General features: G+C 32.8%; 1 long non-coding RNA gene across 2 annotated transcripts; it reads left to right on the top strand.

The window, feature by feature from the left end:
* Positions 1–13,355: 13,355 nt before the first annotated feature.
* LOC127734914 (uncharacterized) lies at positions 13,356–20,816 on the top strand. Of its 2 annotated transcripts, none has more exons than XR_007997821.1 (3): positions 13,356–13,439; positions 15,903–16,096; positions 20,464–20,816. It is a non-coding gene; the product is annotated as an uncharacterized LOC127734914 (long non-coding RNA). The 2 variants fall into 2 exon arrangements; XR_007997820.1 differs by lacking the exon at positions 13,356–13,439 and adding an exon at positions 14,415–14,796.
* Positions 20,817–21,690: the final 874 nt, after the last annotated feature.

Here is a 21,690-nt window from a genome sequence, read left to right on the forward strand (position 1 = left end):
AAATTCAGCATTCATGACAGCATGTGCTTCCCGGACAACTTCACAACAATGCATAAGAAAACAAACGAAAGCTTGAAATAAGTCTTAATTTTACCATTCAATAATTATACTCAATACATATTAAAACTATTCTCTGATTGGTTGTCATGATTAACTTTCGAAACACAAAAAATGTATAAACATATTTCGTAAAAGGTCGGATAGAAATTGTTAAAAATAGCACCAAATAACATGCAGGTATGAATTTTGAAGACCCAAAGTAAAGTCTATCGTCATGGATTATTGGCAGAGGTTTAAAGTTGAGTCTGATTTTTCTTTTTCTGATTAATTTTCATAAATAAGATAGTTAATCTATTCATTTATTTATCAATGAAATGCACATTTATACCCCGAGAGGTTGAAGACATATAAACAATACAATACAAATATATACACAATGCAAAACTATTAAACATCATATATATAGCGGTAGTAAAAAAAGTAATTACATTTATGCAGGTGTTGTGTCCACTCTCCTCAGTGCAAATGACTTTTTAATGAACGGAACAGTAAGCTGCATAATATCAAATGAAGATAGATATAATTGTAGTCAGATAATGTCAAAAATCCTGGACAAATATTATTTATGTCTTTTTCAAGCTGTTTTCGTAAAGTTTATTAATTTTACATGTTAAGAAAAGGTGGGTTTCATCTTCAACCTCATTATTATAACAATGTTTACAAATTCTATTTTCTCTTTGAATTCCTTTATATCTAACCCTTTCTTTTTCCAAGAAATGGTCACTTACTCGCATTTTACATAACTAGAAAATACCCGCGCGAGTGCGGCTTGAAGACTACTTGAAATGTTTATGGTAATACACAGCTCGGGTTGGTGTTTCTCAAACTGTTTTTATGCACTGATGCATTATGTTTTTATTAGTTTGTCAGTTCTTCTCCCATAGGAGTTTGAATGTCCAATTAGTAGCATCTGTCTCGGTGGTACACAGGTGCTCCTAGAACGGAGGAAATAACTCAGAGAAGAAGAAGACAACCTAGAACACTGATGATTAAAACATTTCTCAGTGGTGCTACTTAGTAGTATTTCTTTTTTTTTCTCGAAAGGTGCGAGTCAAGTTCTCTCATCTAACACTTTTATTCGTTATAACCGATGTTCGAATATGTCTTTAATGAGATGAACATCAAGAGTTGCCTCCAGTATACCATAGATTCGACAATTCCAGAACAAACAAATAATTTTGCGTAAATTTCAGTAGTCTCCCATTAAGAGCAATTTGTGGCATGGTCAGCTATTTTTCATCAGATAACAGTAAAACAACAGACAATCAAGTAAATTCCATCCATACAACGGAATTACGAAACTGTTTCCAATACATTGACTTAAATTTAAAAAAACATCTTATAAGTCTACTTTAAAATCGATCCTTTGGTAGAAGGGATCTATATGTTTATCACGTATAGCAGATGTTTTGAACATGAGATATTTGAAGGTAAACTAAACAATTGAAATTTAAAATAAATAACGCAAATGAGAGAGTCACATATGAAAAACGAAAATGCTCGGTTTTCTTTTATACTGAAAGAAATATAACGAATCAAAAACGAAACAAATGAACAAATAAACTCGTCATAAATGTCAGGATTAAACATTTGTACGCCAGATGTGCGTTTCGTCTACAAAAGACTCATCAGTGATGCTCGAATCAAAATATTAAAAAGTCAAAATAAAGGACGAAGTTGAAGAGCATTTAGGACCCAAAATTCCTTAAGTTTTGCCGAATACGGCTAAGGTTCTCTATTCCTGCGGTAGAAAATTGTTAGTATTTCGAATAATTCAAAGTAGACTGACACTTATTACATGCCTGAATTGATCAAGAAACAACGCAACTAATGGATATAAAATTGTTTAATGTGTTATGTATTCTCGACAGCAAAACATTATACAAAATTCCATAAAACAACCCTCAAGGTGTCACACTTACAATTCCACCAATCAGCATTGAGAACATATGTAATAACAAAACAAAATATTTCGTATGTTTTTGTGAACTAGAACTAGCAGATTTTTACAGGAATGAAATTTTGCTGAATAAGACATATATTTGTTAATACATTCATGGCTTTCAAATTTTTAGATTTGAGCTTTTCTGACAAAACAAAATATAGCGCTTCGGACGAACGAAATGTAAAAATTGTTATTTTCATTTTGGACCTTTTTGAACTTAAATTTACCTGTTCATGATTTTCCATTAAAAAAAGGTTATCGAAAAAAAAACCAGAGTGTTATTTTAAGTCATAGGTGACTTCCAGTGCGTAATGTGTCACTACGAGACTCCAAACATTGTTTGAAAATTGGCATATAGAAATGTGATTTGGGAATGATAAACTCATCATAAATACCAGGATTCAAATTTTGTACGCCTGATGCGCGTTTCGGCTCCAAAAGACTCACAATTTTGGTTAAACATGGTTCACATGAAGATAAACTTTAAATAGTTAAAGAGCTTTTAAAATTGAAAAATGTGGTTGAATATATGTAGGTTTGAATTGGTGGTATGATTTCTATGACGTTGTGTAATACAGACCAGCAGAATGGAATAAAACTGTTTCCTGAAGAATATTTTGGTTCTTTGGCTTCAGAAAGAGTATGATGTACTTTGAACAAATAGAACAGATCAAGGCAAACATGCTTCGTTAGCCTGACATTGAAATAAGCCTGTCTTGTTTACAATACTTCCACCCTAGCTACAGGTTTTTCAATGATATAATCGCCATTGTGATACGCGAGCTTGATAAATCCGTCGTTAGTTGACAGTCAAACGATTTCAAAGTCAACATAATATGTGAATTTAAACATCAAATAAATGGTTGTACAATCTCTTCCGGGAAATGAACTGGACAATGCACTTTACCGTAAAAAATGGGATAAAAATATATTGGTGATAAACAAACAACTTCATCTTTGTAATGCCTAAAAAAGTTTTAGCAGATGATCTTTCAAGACAACAATAACAGTGTATGGCGAAATACAACGAAAGTATGAGTTAGCTCCCAAGATACATATTTTGTTCCGCCTTGCAAATACATGTACTAAAATGCAACAGTGCTATATTTTCGAGTAAAGATGAGTTCTGGTTAGACGTCCAAACATTTTGTTTTACACCAATGAAATAAGCTACAACAGACGTTTGTCAAGTCATTAGTCGGACGCAAGGTACACGAAGCTCATGAATGTCTTGGTGTTGTTGAGAAAAATGATGTAACACTGGACACTTTTAATTTGCAAAACACTCATTTGCAAATCCGCCGCCGCCTCTCCTTAGACCTACAGTGTCGTGTAAATAACCAAAATGTGCGGAATTACATGGGATTCAATAATTTCATTGCTTTTCTGCTGTTATTATTATATATATTTTGTAATTTGATTTAGAAAAACATGGGATTTTCAATATCCCATGGGATAGGGCAAATCCCATGGGATTGACCATTATCCCATGGGATTTTGGTTAAATCCCATGGGATTTTTTTGGGTCCCATGGGATAATTGTAGTCCCATGGGATATTTGTTGTCCCATGGGACAAAAAAAATCCCATGGGACTATAATTATCCCATGGGATTTTTAATATCCCATGGGACAAAATAAAATCCAATGGAATTCAAATTATAAATATACAGTAATGTGTGTGTTACAATGAATTCTGTTTGGTAGTAAAAAGTTTATAATATATATATGAGTGTATTTTGGTTTTTTTCATTTTGTCACAAACATGTTTTTAATTTGTTTATATGACAATAAAGATTATTATTATTTTGGTAATAATATTTAAAGTAAAAAAATAAAATCCTTTAACTGAAATAAAATGATGACGTCTTAATAAAAGAAAAAAATATTGATTTGAAATCTTTGTCTTCTTTGTTTTATTATGAAAAATAGAACTGAAAAAAATATTTCATATTCTGACTGAATAAATTGACAAAGCACAGTTAATAGTTTACTCTTTTCATGAGGTAAAGTTTCTTTGTTATAATTCCATTGCAATACATGAATATGCAAACGATTTGAATCTTATTCCTTTGTGGTGTTCATAATATTACATTTATATTTGTAAATTTATAAAATAAACACTTTTCCTGTTAAGTTTTAGTTTTCTTGTTTTAGCTTGCTATGAACAATTATTCAGTCCACTATATAAGAGTCAAGTAAATAAATTATTTCATCAGCTAGAATATTCCTACAATTCTTAGACAAAACATTTTTGCAATCTGTTCTTCAAAAATCTTCCTCCGTACATCTTTATTGGATGGAGCGATTTAAATGAGTGGACAAAGCAAGTTCATTTGGACAACAAAATACTAATATATTTTTTCATTCCTCCATTCTTTCAATTAATAATTACGTTGTTGCATTTACATGATTAAGTTCTTGAGCATCTATGATCATGATGATATGACTCCTTTTTGTTTATAGTCATTATGTTGAAATTTCCTCTTTCTTATGTAGGAAAAAAAACACATTCCATTTCAAATTAATAAAAAAGTCACACTATGTAGAAAAATATCAACTTTTAAGTTTGCTGTTCAGTATTGACCTGTTGAATGATGATCATGAAAACCAAGATGTCTGACCTACAAATACACAAAACTCATAAAATTATAAATGAAGAGAAATACAGCAATAAAATGGCTATTTTATCATGTTTATGTACATTTTGAGTGCTTTGTTCAAATGTTGTGCTGTTATTAAAACCACTGTCCCAGGTTAGGGGTGGGTTGGGTGCTCACTAAATGTTTATTTTATTAGTTGATATTTGCTTTGAATTAGCTGTCAGTAACTGTGAGTACTAATAGATCTGTATGTTGAGTCTTTTTTGTTAAATTTCCAGCCACATCCGGTCTGTGTTTTTGGTAGCTGTTTTTCTGCTTTGTTGCATTCTAATGAGTTAATAAAATTGAGAATGAAAAAGGGAATGTATCAAAATAACCTGACCCAAGAGCAGAAAAAAACCCTTTTCAACTGATTTTATAGTTTTTATATTGAACTGACACTTACACCACTGTCCTTAATTAGAGGAGGATTTGGCGCCAGCAAACATGTTAAACCATGCCACATTTTGTAAGTGTCTGTCCCAAGTCAGGGGCCTATTATTCAGTGGTTGTCAATTGTTGCTATATATCATATTTGTTTTTTGTTTATTGTTTTGTGCAAAAATCAGGCACTTAGCTTTCACCTGTGTGGTGTTTCCCCCAAGCATGTTTAGTATGGATAGACACCATGCCCTTATTGAATTGTTTTACATTTGTTATTTCATGGCCTTTTATGGATTACTATGCAGTATAGGGTTTGCTCATTGTTGAAAGCTGTACAGTGAACTAATTTTGTTAAATTTAATGTCATTTGATCTCTATTGGAGAAAAGTCTCATTGGCAATCGTACCGCTTCTTATTTTTATATCAACCCTGCCATATTTTGCCTGTCATTATTTACAGGTCATCATTGGCCTCTAATAAGTAATTGCATTGCTTACATCCACTTAATTGAACTCTGTTGGATAGTTTTCTCATTTATCATACCACATCTTATTTTCATAATAATCATGATAATCATTATTCAAGGGCAATAACTTTTATAGAAGTGGACTTACCATTTAGGATTTGTTGACGTCTGTAAATCTATTTTTGTTGATAATTTCTTTTGTTTATAGTTTCCCTTTATCTTTAATGTTCTTGCCCTACACATAAAAGGGTAAACATTATCATTTAATGACAATAACTACTATTACATAATGAGTAGGCAACTGACAATTTTGGATCATTTGTATCTTGTCTTGCTCATCATTTTTGCTTGATATTATCAATATTCTATGAAAATGAGGTCACAGTAATATTAAACTTGGCAGACAGACATCTTCTTATTTTTATATGACACCTTGCAGTCATTCCATACACCAACAAGTAGACATATGCTTATAATATCTGATAAAATGAATAAAATGCTCCGCTGGGCGCAGCTTGATACGACCGCAGAGGTCGAACTCTGAACAGTTGGGGCAAGTATGGACACAACATTCAAGCTTGATACAGCACTGAATTTGGATTGTGATTAAATATTTGACACAGAATGAATGTGGTCTAAGAACTTAAAAATTTTTAATTTACCTAATCAAACCATATCATTATTATTTGCTTTTATATATAAATCAGAAATAACCAATTTAAAATGGAAAATTTTAAAGAAAAAAAAAAGGAAAAAAAGGGGGAAAAAAATCCCCCTCCCCCAAATGTTTTGGACCCCCTTATGATTCATCACCCCAAACTCAATCCCAGCCTTCCCTTTGTGGTGTGGTACCTTGCAGTACAATTTCAGAGAGATCCATACACTTGTACACAAGTTATTGTCTGGAAACTAGAAAAATGCTTGTTTTTTTGGCCCCTTTTTTGCCCTAAATTCCTAAACGTTTAGGGCAAATAACCCCCAAACTCAAACCCAGCTTTCCCTTTGTGATATGGAACCTTGTAGTACAATTTCATAAAGATCCACACACTTACACACAAGTTATTGTCCTGAAACTAGAAAAATGCGTTTTTTGCCCCTTTTTGGCCCCTTATTCCTAAAATTTTGAGGCAATTACCCCCAAAATCAATCCCAGCCTTCCCTTTGTGGTATGGTACCTTGCAGTACAATTTCAGAGCGATCCATACACTTGAACACAAGTTATTGTCTGGAAAATAGAAAAATGCCTATTTTTGGCCCCTTTTTGCTAAACATTTTGGGCAATTACCCCCAAACTCAATTCCAGCTTTCCCTTTGTGATATGGAACCTTGCAGTACAATTTCAGAAAGATCCATACACTTACACACAAGTTATTGTCATGAAACTAGAAAAATTCTTGTTTTTTGCCCCTTTTTTGGCCCCTAATTCCTAAAATTTTGAAGCAATTGCCCCCAAAATCAATCCCAGCCTTCACTTTATGGTATGGTACCTTGCAGTACAATTTCAGAGAGATCCTTACACTTGAACACAAGTTATTGTCTGGAAACTAGAAAAATGCTTATTTTTGGCCCCTTATTCCTAAACGTTTTGGGCAATTACCCCCAAACTCAATTCCAGCTTTCCCTTTGTGATATGGAACCTTGTAGTACAATTTCAGAAAGATCCATACACTTACACACAAGTTATTGTCATGAAACTAGAAAAATGCTTGTTTTTTGCCCCTTTTTTGGCCCCTAATTCCTAATATTTTGAGGCAATTACCTCCAAAATCAATCCCAGCATTCCCTGTGTGATATGGAACCTTGTGGTACAATGTCAGAGAGATCCATACACTAACACACAAGTTATGTCTGGAAGTTACAAAAATGCTTATTTTTGGCCCCTTTTTGGCCCCTAATTCCTTAACTGTTGGTACCATAACCCCCAAAATTAATCCTTATGGTAAAATTTCATAGAGATCCATTCACTTAAACTAAAGTTAGAGTGCGAAAAACCAATGTGTCTTCGGACGACGACAACGCCAACGTCATACCAATATATGACCGCAAAATTTTGCGGTCGTATAAAAAACCAAGAAAACTTAGCATTGACCAAAGAACCATAAAATGCGATCATGGTTATATGAATCTGCCAGACAGACATGCACACCTTACAATCGTTACATCCGCCAAATATAATTTACCTGTTGCTTAAAGCATATGATAAACTGACAAAACAATGCAAACTTTTCATTGACCAATGAACCATGAAAATGAGGTCAAGGTCATATAAAACATGCCAGACAGACATGTGCATCTCACAATCATTCCATTCACCAAATATAGTGGCCTTATTCATGTTATTGCTTACAGTATCCAGAAAAAAACCACAAAAACTAAACATTGTCCAATGTACTATGAAAATAAAGTCAAGGTAAGATGAAACTTCTCAGTCAGACATATGCACCTTACAATCATTCCATACACCAAATATAGTTGACCTATAATTGCTAATTTGAAAATAAGAAAATAGAAAAACTGACCAAAAAACAAAAAAATAACATTGAGCAATGAACCATAAAAATGAGGTCAAGGTCGAATAAAACATGCCAGACTAACATGTACATCCTTAAAAATTTTCATACACCAAATATACTTGACATGTTGCATACAGTATTAGAAAAACTGGACATTTTTACCTAGGAATAGTGATGTCATGGACTAGGAAAATTAGTCTGGGGACATAAATTACTGACATCGGACTAAATATACCAGTAAATTCTGTATCCATGGACTTTTTATACTAGTTATATTTGTCTGACCAGACAATTTATCTCTTACACTAGTTCTCAGAGAGACATGTCACCTTACCTTGACACATTATTCTGACTCTGAACAAACCAGTATTTGCTCTTACTCCTTAATAATACTGCGTGCTTAGGGGAGAAGCAGCAAATACCAACTTTAAAGTCTTTGGTTTTACCCGGTTAGGTTCAAAATAATCAACCTTCTGCACGTGAGGTGAACACGCTACCACCAAATTTCTTACTTAATCTGTATTATGTAGTAATAAGCATTGTGTATAAGTTTCATAACATTTGGTTGAGGCAAACTAAAGTTAGAAAACGGAAACAAAAAATTTGTACTTGATCTTAGTTTTGTGGTAATGAATATTGGGTATAGGTTTCATAATGTTTGGTTGGGGCAAACTTAAGTTACAGAATGGAAACTAAAAATTTGCAATCTTTCAATTTATAAAGGGGCATAACTCAATTATGGTTAAAGTGACACTACCCAAATTCAACTTGATCTGTGTTTTATCAGTGGAAGTCAAAATTAAACATTGCATTGTATAAAGCATTGATTGTAGTTGATTCAACTATAATAATGGACAAAGGAAGATAATTCCAATTTTAAAAATTACTTGATATTTAGAAGAAAATAAAAATTTTGCAATTTTTCCATTTATAAAGGGGCATAACTCTAGAACGGTTAAAGTGACGCCACCAAAATTCAAACTTGATCTGTGTTTTGTGGTAATAAGCATTGTGTATAAGTTTTATAACATTTGGTTGAGGCAAACTTAAGTTAGAGAACGGAAACTAAAAAATTTGCAATTTTTCCATTTATAAAGGGGCATAACTCTAGAACAGTTAATGTGACGCCACCAAAATTCAAACTTGATCTGTGTTTTGTGGTAATAAGCATTGTGTATAAGTTTTTACTTTAACATTTGGTTGAGGCAAACTCAAGTTAGAGAACGTAAACCAATTTTGGGACGTACGGACGTATGTACGTACAGACGGACAAGGGTAAAACTTAATGCCACCACCGCTACGGCGGGGGCATAGAAAAAATAAAATAGCCTTGCTAGACGCACAGGAATCGGAAATTCTATCAATAAAATTCTGTAAATAATAAAGTCGACTATCAATAGAGCTTCTCGGAAATTCTATCAATAAAATTCTGTAAATAATAAAGTCGACTATCAATAGAGCTTCTCGAGAAGCACTATCAATAGAGCTTCTCGAGAAGCTCTATTGATAGTCGACTTTATTATTTACAGAATTTTATTGATAGAATTTCCGATTCCTGTGCTAGACGTCATAATTATTTGGACTACGAAAAGATGTAACCTAATTCTTACTTGTTTGGGGAAGAGGGGATATACCGAACCACTATTCAATCTAAATCAGTGAACTGAATTATTGTCTTTTGCAGTAGTCCGAGTCGACATCTGTAACTAATCATGCAAATTGTGATAGTCAACAGTATACCTTTTTCAGAATGTCATTTCACAAAGAATCACTGGTGATAGGGGAGTGTAACCGATAAATTGATCTTGAATCAAATAAGATTTTCCAAGGACGTATAACTAACACAATACGTCCTTGGATTTTCCCAGTAACGGAGAACCCCTTTCTTTGAGTGAATAAAAATAGTGACGGGGGTCTCACAAATAAATTTAAATCTGAATTACAGGAACATCGATTAGCAAAGTAAACTTACATATTAATCTCGAAGTTATTTACGGTAAAGACAGACTGTGCTCCTGAATTAAGGTATTATACATTTGTGTATTTTACTCGGGGGGGGGGGGGGGGGGGGGGGGGCACTTCCTATATACAAGGTGATAGGACGTGCCGCTGATATAGGTCACTTTTTCCAGCTTGAAAATATGGGAATAGGTGGGGAAAACTATCAGAAATATATGATAAGGTCGATAAAGTTCCAATTACTTGTATATGAAAAGCCCTGTCATTTTTTCACAGCCGAAAGTCTCGCCGTAAGTAAACATTACATACAGAATCTTAGCTTTAAATATTCCACTTTTCCAACACAAACCACGAAAACCAACCAATATGGGAAAAGGTTACAATTTTACCCACGCAATATATGAAAAGGTATACATTTTTAAGATCTAAATTATATGAATAGGGTGGGGTAACAGAACCCCAGCGACACCCCCTATCAATTAAGTATTGAAGTGCCCCTTAAAAAGTTTTAAAATGTGACCTTGTGACCCTACTTGGAATTTTTCATTCATCGGCGTGTGTCGGTGGGGGCATTGTTTCTTTTTGCTTTGGACAAAAAATTGTTTCTATCTTTATTAAAAAAAAAATTAAGACCAATCATTAACTTTTTTTTCAAAACTCAGTGTCGTATTTTATTGTTTTCCCAACAATTTTTAATAAAAGCTTAAAATGTTTGTTTCACTTCCCTCTGACTTCCCTCCTGATTTTTTTTTCTCAAGAAATTATAGAATCAGTAAATGGATATATATATATGTCTGTGGTCACCGTCATGCAGTTAGATAAGAAATTCCAGCATGCATCATCAAATAATTCATGTGTATTTGTGACATCAACATAACTGAAACATTATATTATTTCCCAGTAATTATGTAAATCATTTTGATTTACAATTATATATGTCTGGGACTTATGCATGTATATATCTCACAGGCACTTGTCTCAGAAAAAAAAAATCCTATATACTTTAATAAAAGTATATAGGAAAAAAATTCTGAGACAAGTGCCTGTGATATATCTGTCAGTCCCAGAATAATAAATATAATTGTATCTTAATCTTTGGAAAAATCCGATTATTAAATTATTAAATTCTTTTACGTCATAATTATATCAAAGTATACTTTTTAAAGTTTTAAATTTTAAAGTTAAAATGAATATTCCGTTTTGATCTGAGGAAAAACTTTTTAAACTGTAATGACATGGTCAGTCAACTGATTTGTTGCATGGCTGATTACAGGTAATTAAAACATGCAGTAATTTTCCATTACGACAGTGCGTGTACCCTGGGGTGTGTATAACGTATTAGAAATATCATAGTTTTCTAGAGAACATCCTGTCTATGTGTAATACAGATTGATGACATTACACAACATTTTTTTCGTTAAATGTAGTTAAGTATCTGTGTCCATTCCCTATTGCAACACTTCAATTCTTTCGAAGAAAAAAATGTTAAAATTAAAAAAAAAAAATCATTTATATAAAATAAAGAAGAAAAAAGTAGCAAATAAACTTATGTAACTACGCATTGAGTAAACATAATTTCACTTTACATGTACAAACCCTTGAGAAAACGTATATATAGATGTGTTTAAAAAGGCCAATTTCAAGTGAATTTATTTCACTCTAGGACCACAGGCACTTGTCTCAGAATTTTGTTTCCTATATACCTTAATACAGGGACTTTCTATACTAAGTTAGTATAGAAAGTCCCTGCTTAATATAACATTAAAAGTATATAGGAAATTTTTTTTCTGAGATAAGTGCCTGTGACTAGGAACTAAGATAACTAGAACTAAGTTCATTGGAAAGTCTTTTTGTCTGATACATGTATACCTATAGATATATGTACATAATTAAGAACAGCTTCAAATATATGCCTATAAATGAACGGTACGTCTAAAAACCGCTCAGGACCTCCTGAGTGCAGACAGGACATAAAAAGTCACTCAGGACATCTATATATGTTTTAGTGAGCGTTGAGGGTATACATTCGATAGATAATTTAATATTTGATCTTATAATTTTGGTTTTGATAAAATCAAACCAACATTAAAGAAGTTATTTGGGATACGTCATGCATGACCGATGATCATATTCAATACCAATCATCATTTTGATTACGACGTTTGATCTTTAATAATTAGGACTGATTGGTGATGGTTATAAACACATACATGTAAACTTTGCAAACAAACAAAAAAAAAACGTTTCCTTGGAAAAATTATAAAAATACATGAATATTGTTTTTACAAAAAAAGTTCAATAAATTTTTCGTTTTGTATGTAATAATTGAAGCCATTTAGAAATATAAGAAATCTTCACATAGTCGGGAAATTTTCAATTCAAGTTATTTCATTTGAAAACGTTAACAAATATAGATCTTATTCGAAGTAAAATGTGGCGTCCTTGGAGATCAAAACCCCGTTTAAATAGGGTTTGTCTTCTTTCGTCTATTGCCGAACATGCTATAATCAAGGATTTTTACAAATCCTTGCTATAATATAATGAATCGCGTCGCCAATATCACCACAATTACATAAAGTACAAATACAATCTTCTCCTAAATATTTGGCATCTAACAATTACAATAGGAAATTTTGAGTCGAAACTGAAGAACCAAATCTACAAAAAGAATCACTATTTTTTGTAGTAGTAGACGTTGAAAACTAAACTGTTTATAATCTTTTTTTTCTCCTAAATTAATTGAAACTCCTGAAATAATTTAACATTATCTATAGACAGCTTACATATGCAAATCTTTTTAGAAGTATGTGAGTGTATAGTAATAATTTGTTCATTAACCCCCCTTTTTCCTTCTACAAAATTACATTGTATCGATTTTATTTCCAAAATTTATTTTTGAATATTAATATGAACAATGATTGTTAAGAAAACAATCTGCCAAAGTGGTTTGGTAATTAACTGAAGTCATGCTGTCAAAAATGTCTCCTTTTTATAAGTTATTGATAAAAAAAACTATTTGAAGGCGAATTAATCATTTCCTCAACTAAATACATTTATCTATAAATAAAGTCAAATCGTCAAGAACTTTCTCTCATATATTTTAACAATTGTAAAATAATTAATTTAAACCTTTGTCCTGCGACTTTCTGTCCGTTTACCAATACTTATTCCTTGTTAAGTTTTTTCATATCCGTTTACGAATACTTATAACGTGATAATTAATTTTTCCGGATGCTTTTTATCCTAATTTCATATCAAACAACCATGTTACCCGTAGAACGGAGTTAAGTACAAATTTAGGAATTTGGTACTTAAAATTTTCAACAACACAATTTTACACTTTCATTTACCTGGATTTTTTTCTACGCTTCGAAGTCGCCCCCCTGTATCAAACTTATCCAACACCTCGCATGGCGTATTCACGATGTGGAGGGATTGACAATATACAATCAAAGTTAGCAATATACAGCAAGTAAGTAATTGGGTGTTGAATGCCAGTAGATCTGAATTTGTAAATTTTTAAATTGAATTTAACCTGTTTAGAACGTGTATTGTTGAATTGTTCTATAAAATTACACACATAATCTGGGCTGATATGCATAAAACCACTTTAAGTTCAAGGTATCAATAAAACTGGGTCTGCATGAAAAAATGACTTTATCACATAATACCAGAACCTATGTTTTGCCTACTGTTACACGATAAGAAAATATAGCTGTAGGCCTAGTTGAAAATCTTTACAAATTATGTATTCTTTTAATTTCTGTTTGACTGTCTGGGTGCTTCTTATGTGTTTTAAATGCTATAGTCAAGTTTTATAGACTGTTGTACGTCATTTGGTCGTTTTTAAGTTTTTGCCATGGCGTTTGTCAGTATGTCTTATAAGTTTTATCAAGGATTTGTATAGTGAGATTGGTTTTATATAATCTGCATCTCTTGTGCTGTATTTTAAAATGTATTACAATTGCTGCATCTTTACACATTCATCAATACACCAAAAATATGAATAAAGCTTTCGTATATATATAAATAAGGAGATGTGGTACGATTGGTAATGAAACAACTATCCGCCAGTTCAATTCAAAAAACCTGATATAAGCAAATGTGACTTACTTACTTACTTTAGTCAGAGAGATCTTGAATCTGAATTCAAGGATACGAAGTGGGAAGGGTTTAGAGGTGGATTAAAGTGAGGGCATGGGGGCCCGCCCCTTTTTTGGAAAAAAAATTGGTTGATTATTTAGAGAATCACTGAAGCGGGTCCCCTCTTTATGCATGACAGTTAGTGCCTCCTTATGACATTTTTTGGATCCGCAACTGGCGAGGACTTCATAAAAAAATATTTAGTAAGTTTTCGTTTTGTGATAAATAATGTATTTAGACAGAAATAGCAAAAAAAAAATAAAAAATAAAGAACACAGAATAAGAAGACCCCCCCCTAACGCTGCCGGGATATTTTTTAGACAAAGTGCACGTATTAGTAGTCAGCCGAAACCAATAAGCGTTTTGCATCCATACGTTTTTTTTTCGGGATACTGACTGCATAGTAAACTATCAATGTACTAGTTAATGTTCTCGAGGGATGACCCTATTACAGAGACATATATACACATATGTGTAAATATGTCTCTGCCCTATTACGTGTCAGTAACCTCCTCGACACGGTTCATTTTTATGGCGGCTCAGTTTTGTCTTAAGAATAAACATAATTGATAAGTTTCTTTCCCCTGCATTTCTCGATCGCACTTGTAAATAGCACATTCGTCTCAAGACATTGGTTACAACACTTGCCGTCAGTACTCAAAATTGGAAAAATATTAAATAAGAAGGTATAGAAAATTAAATTAATGCACACACACTATTATCAACCACAGACATGATGTTTTTCTCAATTTGCCTAAATCGTTATTCCGCAATACAACGAGGGTGAAAACCCACCGCTTTTGAACACAGTCACAGGCACCGGCATGATGAGTAACTATCCATTACTTTTCTAGTGTAAAGTTTTATTTAATACACATTTGATTTGAAATGGCATATCAGAGAGATATATAAACATATATCATAGGCTGATCCGGGGGGGAGAGGGGGTGCTTTCTTGGGAAAAATTTGGTTGATTATATAGGGATCACTGAAGCATGACTGGAGCCGGTCCTCCCTTATGAAAAGTTCTGGATCTGCCACTGTATATTCATAAAATAAACCAACAAATTATCCAAAAGATGAATAATACTTAATACTTACGACTAAGATTGATTATAAGTATACTTGAGTCGGTTTTACAAAAAAAAAAAACTTACAATTTATCGTAAGTATACTGTATTGTACATGACTTAATTACTATCAATATTATTTGTAAGTTTTTTTGTGAAACTGACTGCTGAATTGTTTTTCCATGCTTATGGTACATCTAAGTCATATGCTTTTTTTAAAACCACCTCCAGGGTATAATGTCTGCTCGCCCATAGAATCTGTTTGTAGATATAGGAAGATGTGGTATGAGTGCCAATGAGACAACTCTCCATCCAAGTCACACAATTTATAAAAGTAAACCATTATAGGTCAAGGTATGGTCTTCAACACAGAGCCTAGTTTTTATCAAAAATGAAATATATTGATATTAATAGTATACAGGTTAAATAATTTATTCATACATTTTTAATTGACTGACTAGAATTATCATGATTATTGAGGAATTTAAACCATTCCTATTTTTAAAAAGGGACAAAAATAAAATTTATATATAATAACAGGGTGATACAAATGAGAAAAACTCAAGAAATTGTTTTCAATTAAGATAAATACATGGTTTTCAGTAGTTTTTTAAAGCAGAGGCAGATTTAGTTAAAAGTTGGAAAAAATTGTTTGTACCAACAAAAATAAATACACAAAGTTAATCCAGAATTATGTGTTTATCATTTTTTTTTATGTTTAGGTTGCCAGCAAGATGAAAAGAACAATGCAGTTCAAAAGTCAAAATGTGGATAAGCTGCATTACAAGGTCCTACTTTTGCAGATTTTCATATTTTGCATGAATGAATTTGAAGTTTATATCATGGAGGACAGAGAAAGAAAAGAAACACTTCAGTTTTCCTGCTTCTGAAGGATAAATGTAAAACATCTTGTTTGGTAAGTTTTATGCTCTGTTATGATAGTGTTGATAGTGTTTGTGCATCATCTGTCTTTCTCTAAATTGTATTCACTTAAAGTTTTTGGTTACAGTTCAACATGAACTTCATTTAGTAACTTGTGGTTTTACATGTATATACTCAAAATTTAGTACTTTAAAATGTTCATGTATTTTTGTCGAGCTTGCAACTTTTGTCGCAGAAAGCTCGACATAGGGATAGTGATCCGGTGGCGGCTACGGCGGTGGCATTAGCACGGGGGTCTCTTCCTATATTAAGGTATATACATATGTGCTGCTGGAATGGGTCCCTTTTTTTGATGCATCAAATATATCAATGGGGTGCAATTTTACCGAGGAAATATATCAATGGGTCATAATTTTTCAGTTTGTTGTGCAACGATCTTCACTTAATGGGTTATGATTTTGCTGTGAAATATATGTATAGGTAGGGATTTCACAATTATTCAATATATGAATGGGGGGTGTTTTTTAAATTCCAGCTGCACAACTGTACCAAAAAATCCCATGTTGAGACCTCCCCCCTGTGGGCGTTAGCTAACTTCCTAAAAGTTTTATATTTTAGAAGGTGGAAGACCTGGATGCTTCATACTTTGTATATAGATGCCTCATGATACAAATTCTGTCTGAAACATGTCCATTGTCCTTGACCTCATTTTCATGGTTCAGTGACTACTTGAAAAAAAAGTTCAGATTTTTTGTAATGTTAATTTCTCTCATATTATGAGTAATAGGATAACTATATTTGGTATGTGCGTACCTTGCAAGGTCCTCATGCTCGTCAGAGAGTTTTCACTTGACCTAGACCTCATTTCATGGATCAGTGAACAAGAATTTAGTCTTAGATGCATGATTTTTTTTATTAGTTGTTAGTGGCTTTGTACTAGCTGTTAGTAACTGCGAGTGCTCTCAGATCTGTACTTAGTGTCTTTTTGTTGTTTGGATGTACAAGTACCCGGCCACGTCCACATGTATTTGTATTTTTATCCATCTGATGAGTTAAGCCGCTTTCAACTGATTTTTCTAAGACCACGGTTGTATATTGGTATGACGTTGGCGTCGTCGTCGTCTGAAGACACATTGGTTTTCTCACTCTAACTTTAGTTTAAGCAAATGGATCTCTATGAAATTTTACCGTAAGGTTCAATACCACAAAAGAAAGGTTGGGATTGATTTTGGGGGTTATGGTACCAACAGTTAAGGAATAAGGGGCCAAAAAGGGGCCAAAAATAAGCATTTTTGTAACTTCCAGACATAACTTGTGTGTTAGTGTATGGATCTCTCTGACATTGTACCACAAGGTTCCATATCACAAAGGGAATGCTGGGATTGATTTTGGGGGGTAATTGCCTCAAAATTTTAGGGAATTAGGGGCCAAAAAAGGGGCAAAAAACAAGCATTTTTCTAGTTTCATGACAATAACTTGTGTGTAAGTGTATGGATCTTTATGAAATTGTACTACAAGGTTCCATATCACAAAGGGAAAGCTGAGTTTGAGTTTGGGGGTAATTGCCCTAAACGTTTAGGAATTTGGGGCCAAAAAGGGACCAAAAAACAAGCATTTTTCTAGTTTCCATACAATAACTTGTGTTCAAGTGTATGAATCTCTCTGAAATTGTACTGCAAGGTACCATACCACAAAGGGAAGGCTGTTATTGAGTTTTGGGGTGATGAATCATAAGGGGGTTCAAAAAATTTTGGGGGGGGATTTTTTTTTTCCTTTTTTTTCTTTCTTTAAAATTTTCCATTTTAAATTGGTTATTTCTGATTTATATATAAAAGCAAATAATAATGATATGGTTTGAATAGGTAAATTAAAATTTTTTAAGTTCTTAGACCACATTCATTCTGTGTCAGAAACCTATGCTGTGTCAAATATTTAATCACAATCCAAATTCAGAGCTGTATCAAGCTTGAATGTTGTGTCGATACTTGCCCCAACTGTTCAGGGTTCGACCTTTGCGGTCGTATCAAGCTGCGCCCTAGCGGAGCATTTTATTATTGTTTGTTCTTATGTTGTACTGTTACACCACTGTCCCAGGTTAGGGGGAAGGTTTGGATCCCGCTAACATGTTTAACCCCGCCACATTCTGTATGTATGTGCCTGTCCCAAGTCAGGAGCCTGTAATTCAGTGGTTGTCGTTTGTTTATGTGTTACATATTTGTTTTGGTTCTTTTTTTGTACATTAATTAGGCCGTTAGTTTTTCGTTTGAATTGTTTTACATTGTCATTTGGGGGCCTTTTATAGCTGACTGTGCGGGATGGGCTTTGCTCATTGTTGAAGGCCGTACAGTGACCTATAGTTGTTAATTTCTGTGTCATTTGGTCTCTTGTGGAGAGTTGTTGTCTCATTGGCAATCATACCACATCTTCTTTTTTATATTTAAGGTTAAGTTTTGGTGGTCAACTCCATATCTCAGATACTATAAGCAATAGGTCTAGTATATTCGGTGTATGGAAGGACTGTAAGGTGTACATGACCAGCTGGCAGGTGTCATCTGACCTTGACCTCATTTTCATGGTTCAGTGGTTATAGTTAAGTTTTTGTGTTTTGGTCTGTTTTTCTTATACTGTATGCAGTAGGTCTACTATATTTGGTGTATGGAATGATTGTAAGGTGTACATGTCTAGCTGGCAGGTGTCATCTGACCATGACCTCATTTTCATGGTTCAGTAGTCAAAGTTAAATTTTTGAGTTTTGGTCTTTTTTTCTAATACTAAATGCAATAGGTCAACTATATTTGGTGTATGGAAACATTTTATGATGTACATGTCAGTCCCGCAGGTTTAATTTGACCTTGACCTTATTTTCACGGTTCATTGCTCAGTGTTAAGTTTTTGTGTTTTGGTCTGTTTTTCTTAATCTATAAGCAATAGGTCAACTATATGTGTTGTATGGAAGGATTGTAAGCCGTACATGTCTGCCTGGAATGGTTCATCTGATCTTCACCTCATTTCCATGGTTCATTGGTCAATGTTTAGTTTTCTTGGTTAAGCCTGCTTCTTAGAAACTACATTTGTATAAGCAATAGCGGTAGGTCAACTGTATTTAGTAATTTGAATGATTGTAAGGTGTACATATATTTCTTGTCAGGTTTAAATGACCTTGAATTCATTTTCTTGGATCATGTTGAGTTTATGTGATAGTTGTAAAAAAGCTTTATATTGAAGGACTATCAAGATGATATCAATGATTAGTAAAGAAGGCGCAACATTTCAGCGTGTGCACTCTTGTGTATACATTAAACACCACATTTACTGTTTTTACCCTGATTTTATGGATCACTGAACATAGAAATGTCATTATGTGAAATTATAGTACATTCTTAGGTTAAAGTTTTAGGTTAAGGTACATAGCTTACCATGAAGTTGAATTTCATACACATGTTCATTGTGTGGTGAATTTTTAAATTCAGTGCCAAACTAAGATTTTGAGCCTGATTACATGATTGACTAGACATTGACACATGCTAGTGTTTGCCAGGCATTGTGTCCTGTACTAGGAATTTGTCCTGTACTAAGAACTTTAATAGTACTTGCTGAGTATGGAGTTTTTGTGAAAGTTTAGTATTAGTGAGATTTTTGCATGACATCCTGTCAACTGCTTGTTGATCATGTTTATACATGTCTTAAAATTAATATCTGACATATTGGTGTTTTGTGAACTTGGAAATAAGTTATTTGAAAGAATAATAATGTTTTGAGATTATCAAAATAAAAAATATCCCATTTTTACAACATTGTGTATTAATGATTAAGTATATAAAAAAGAAGATTTAGGATATATGTATAACCATATATAAAAATGAGACAGCAACCGAACAACACAAAAATAAGAAAAAAAAACCAATATAATTTTTTGTATCAATGTTATAATTTCCAACATGTCCAAAGAGTTCAATGTATTTTCTAATTGAAATAAAACACAAGTGGAACTCTTTCAGAACTTCAGAAGCCTAAAGAAGTGCTGTTTCTATTGTTGGCTTTCTGTATAATATATTGCAAATTCTTGTGGAAAATGGAATTTTATTGTAATTGCCTAAAGTTTTAACATTGATCTATATATATATAACTGGGGAAAATACCCAAATGTTATAAAGAAGAATACATAAATTGATTGTTATATAATATTAGAATAGGAAGATGTGGTATATTGCTAATTTGACAACTCTCCATCAGAGACCAAAGGATGTAGGAGGTTAGCAACTGATGACACTGGACAACCTTCAACAATCAGTAAAATCCATACCGCATAGCTATTTTTATTGAAAATCATATGTTCTTGCTACATGTATGCAAACAATTTTTTATTATCCATAACTTCGGATTTTATTGGTTCTTTTTCAGAAGGATTGAAATTCATCACTGAGAATAAAAGGAGAAAACACAGAAACAAGACCAAAATAAATTCAAAGACAAAAGTCAGATCAGCTATTATTTTCATCACTCAGCCAATGAATTGAAGTTCTATTAAATATCTAAAGATATTAAAACCACAATAATGACAATGTTCTGTGCTGAATGGCAAAAAAGTGGACTATACATTACGATCACACAATGCTGGATGATAAGAAACTATTAATTTTTTGGGTGGAGGGATATCCTGAAAAAAAAATAGATTTATGTAAAAAGCTACTAATATATGTTAAGCCTATTAATAGAGTTTTCATTGATTTCAAATGGGAAAAAATTGTGTTTCAAAAAAGTATAAACATATATTGATACTTACATTATCTGCTTTGTTGTTTAAAAGTTTAGTTTTGAACAGTTATAGAACAATATAATTGCATTAACAATTCCAAGGAAAAAAAAGATATTCAACTAAAAAGATTCATCTTAAAACAATTTACTACCAAACAGAATTCATTGTAACATACACATTTATTTACTGTATATTTATAATTTGAATCATAGGATTTTATTTTGTCCCATGGGATATTAAAAATCCCATGGGATAATTATAGTCCCATGGGATTTTTTTAGTCCCATGGGACAACAAATATCCCATGGGACTACAATTATCCCATGGGACCCAAAAAAATCCTATGGGATTTAACCAAAATCCCATGGGATAATGGTCAATCCCATGGGATTTGCCTTATCCCATGGGATATTGAAAATCCCATGTTTTTCTAAATCAAATTACAAAATAGATATAATAATAACAGCAGAAAAGCAATGAATTTATTGAATCCCATGTAATTCCGCACATTTTGGTTATATACACGACACTGTAGCTCTAAGGAGAGGCGGCGGCGGATTTGCAAATGAGTGTTTTGCAAATTAAAAGTGTCCAGTGTTATGTACTTTGGTTCTATTTCTACGGATGTAAATAACTCATTGAGATATTTCTAATAAAGCAGGCAGAGTGACAATCCTTTTCGACAAAGCATAGAATACAAGTTATGTCTGCTTCTACTTCCTAATCATATGATGAATACGGTTGAGATCACGTCCACTAAGCTAACGCCGAATAATTGTTGAATAATTGGGGTTAAACTAATGGTTTGTGTGTTTTGGTTTGATAAATATCATAAGTATATAATTTTTTTTATCCTATTACTAGTCGCAAAC

Source organism: Mytilus californianus, unplaced genomic scaffold (assembly GCF_021869535.1).
Source record: "Mytilus californianus isolate M0D057914Y unplaced genomic scaffold, xbMytCali1.0.p SCAF_3, whole genome shotgun sequence".
Taxonomy (NCBI): Eukaryota; Metazoa; Mollusca; class Bivalvia; order Mytilida; family Mytilidae; genus Mytilus; species Mytilus californianus.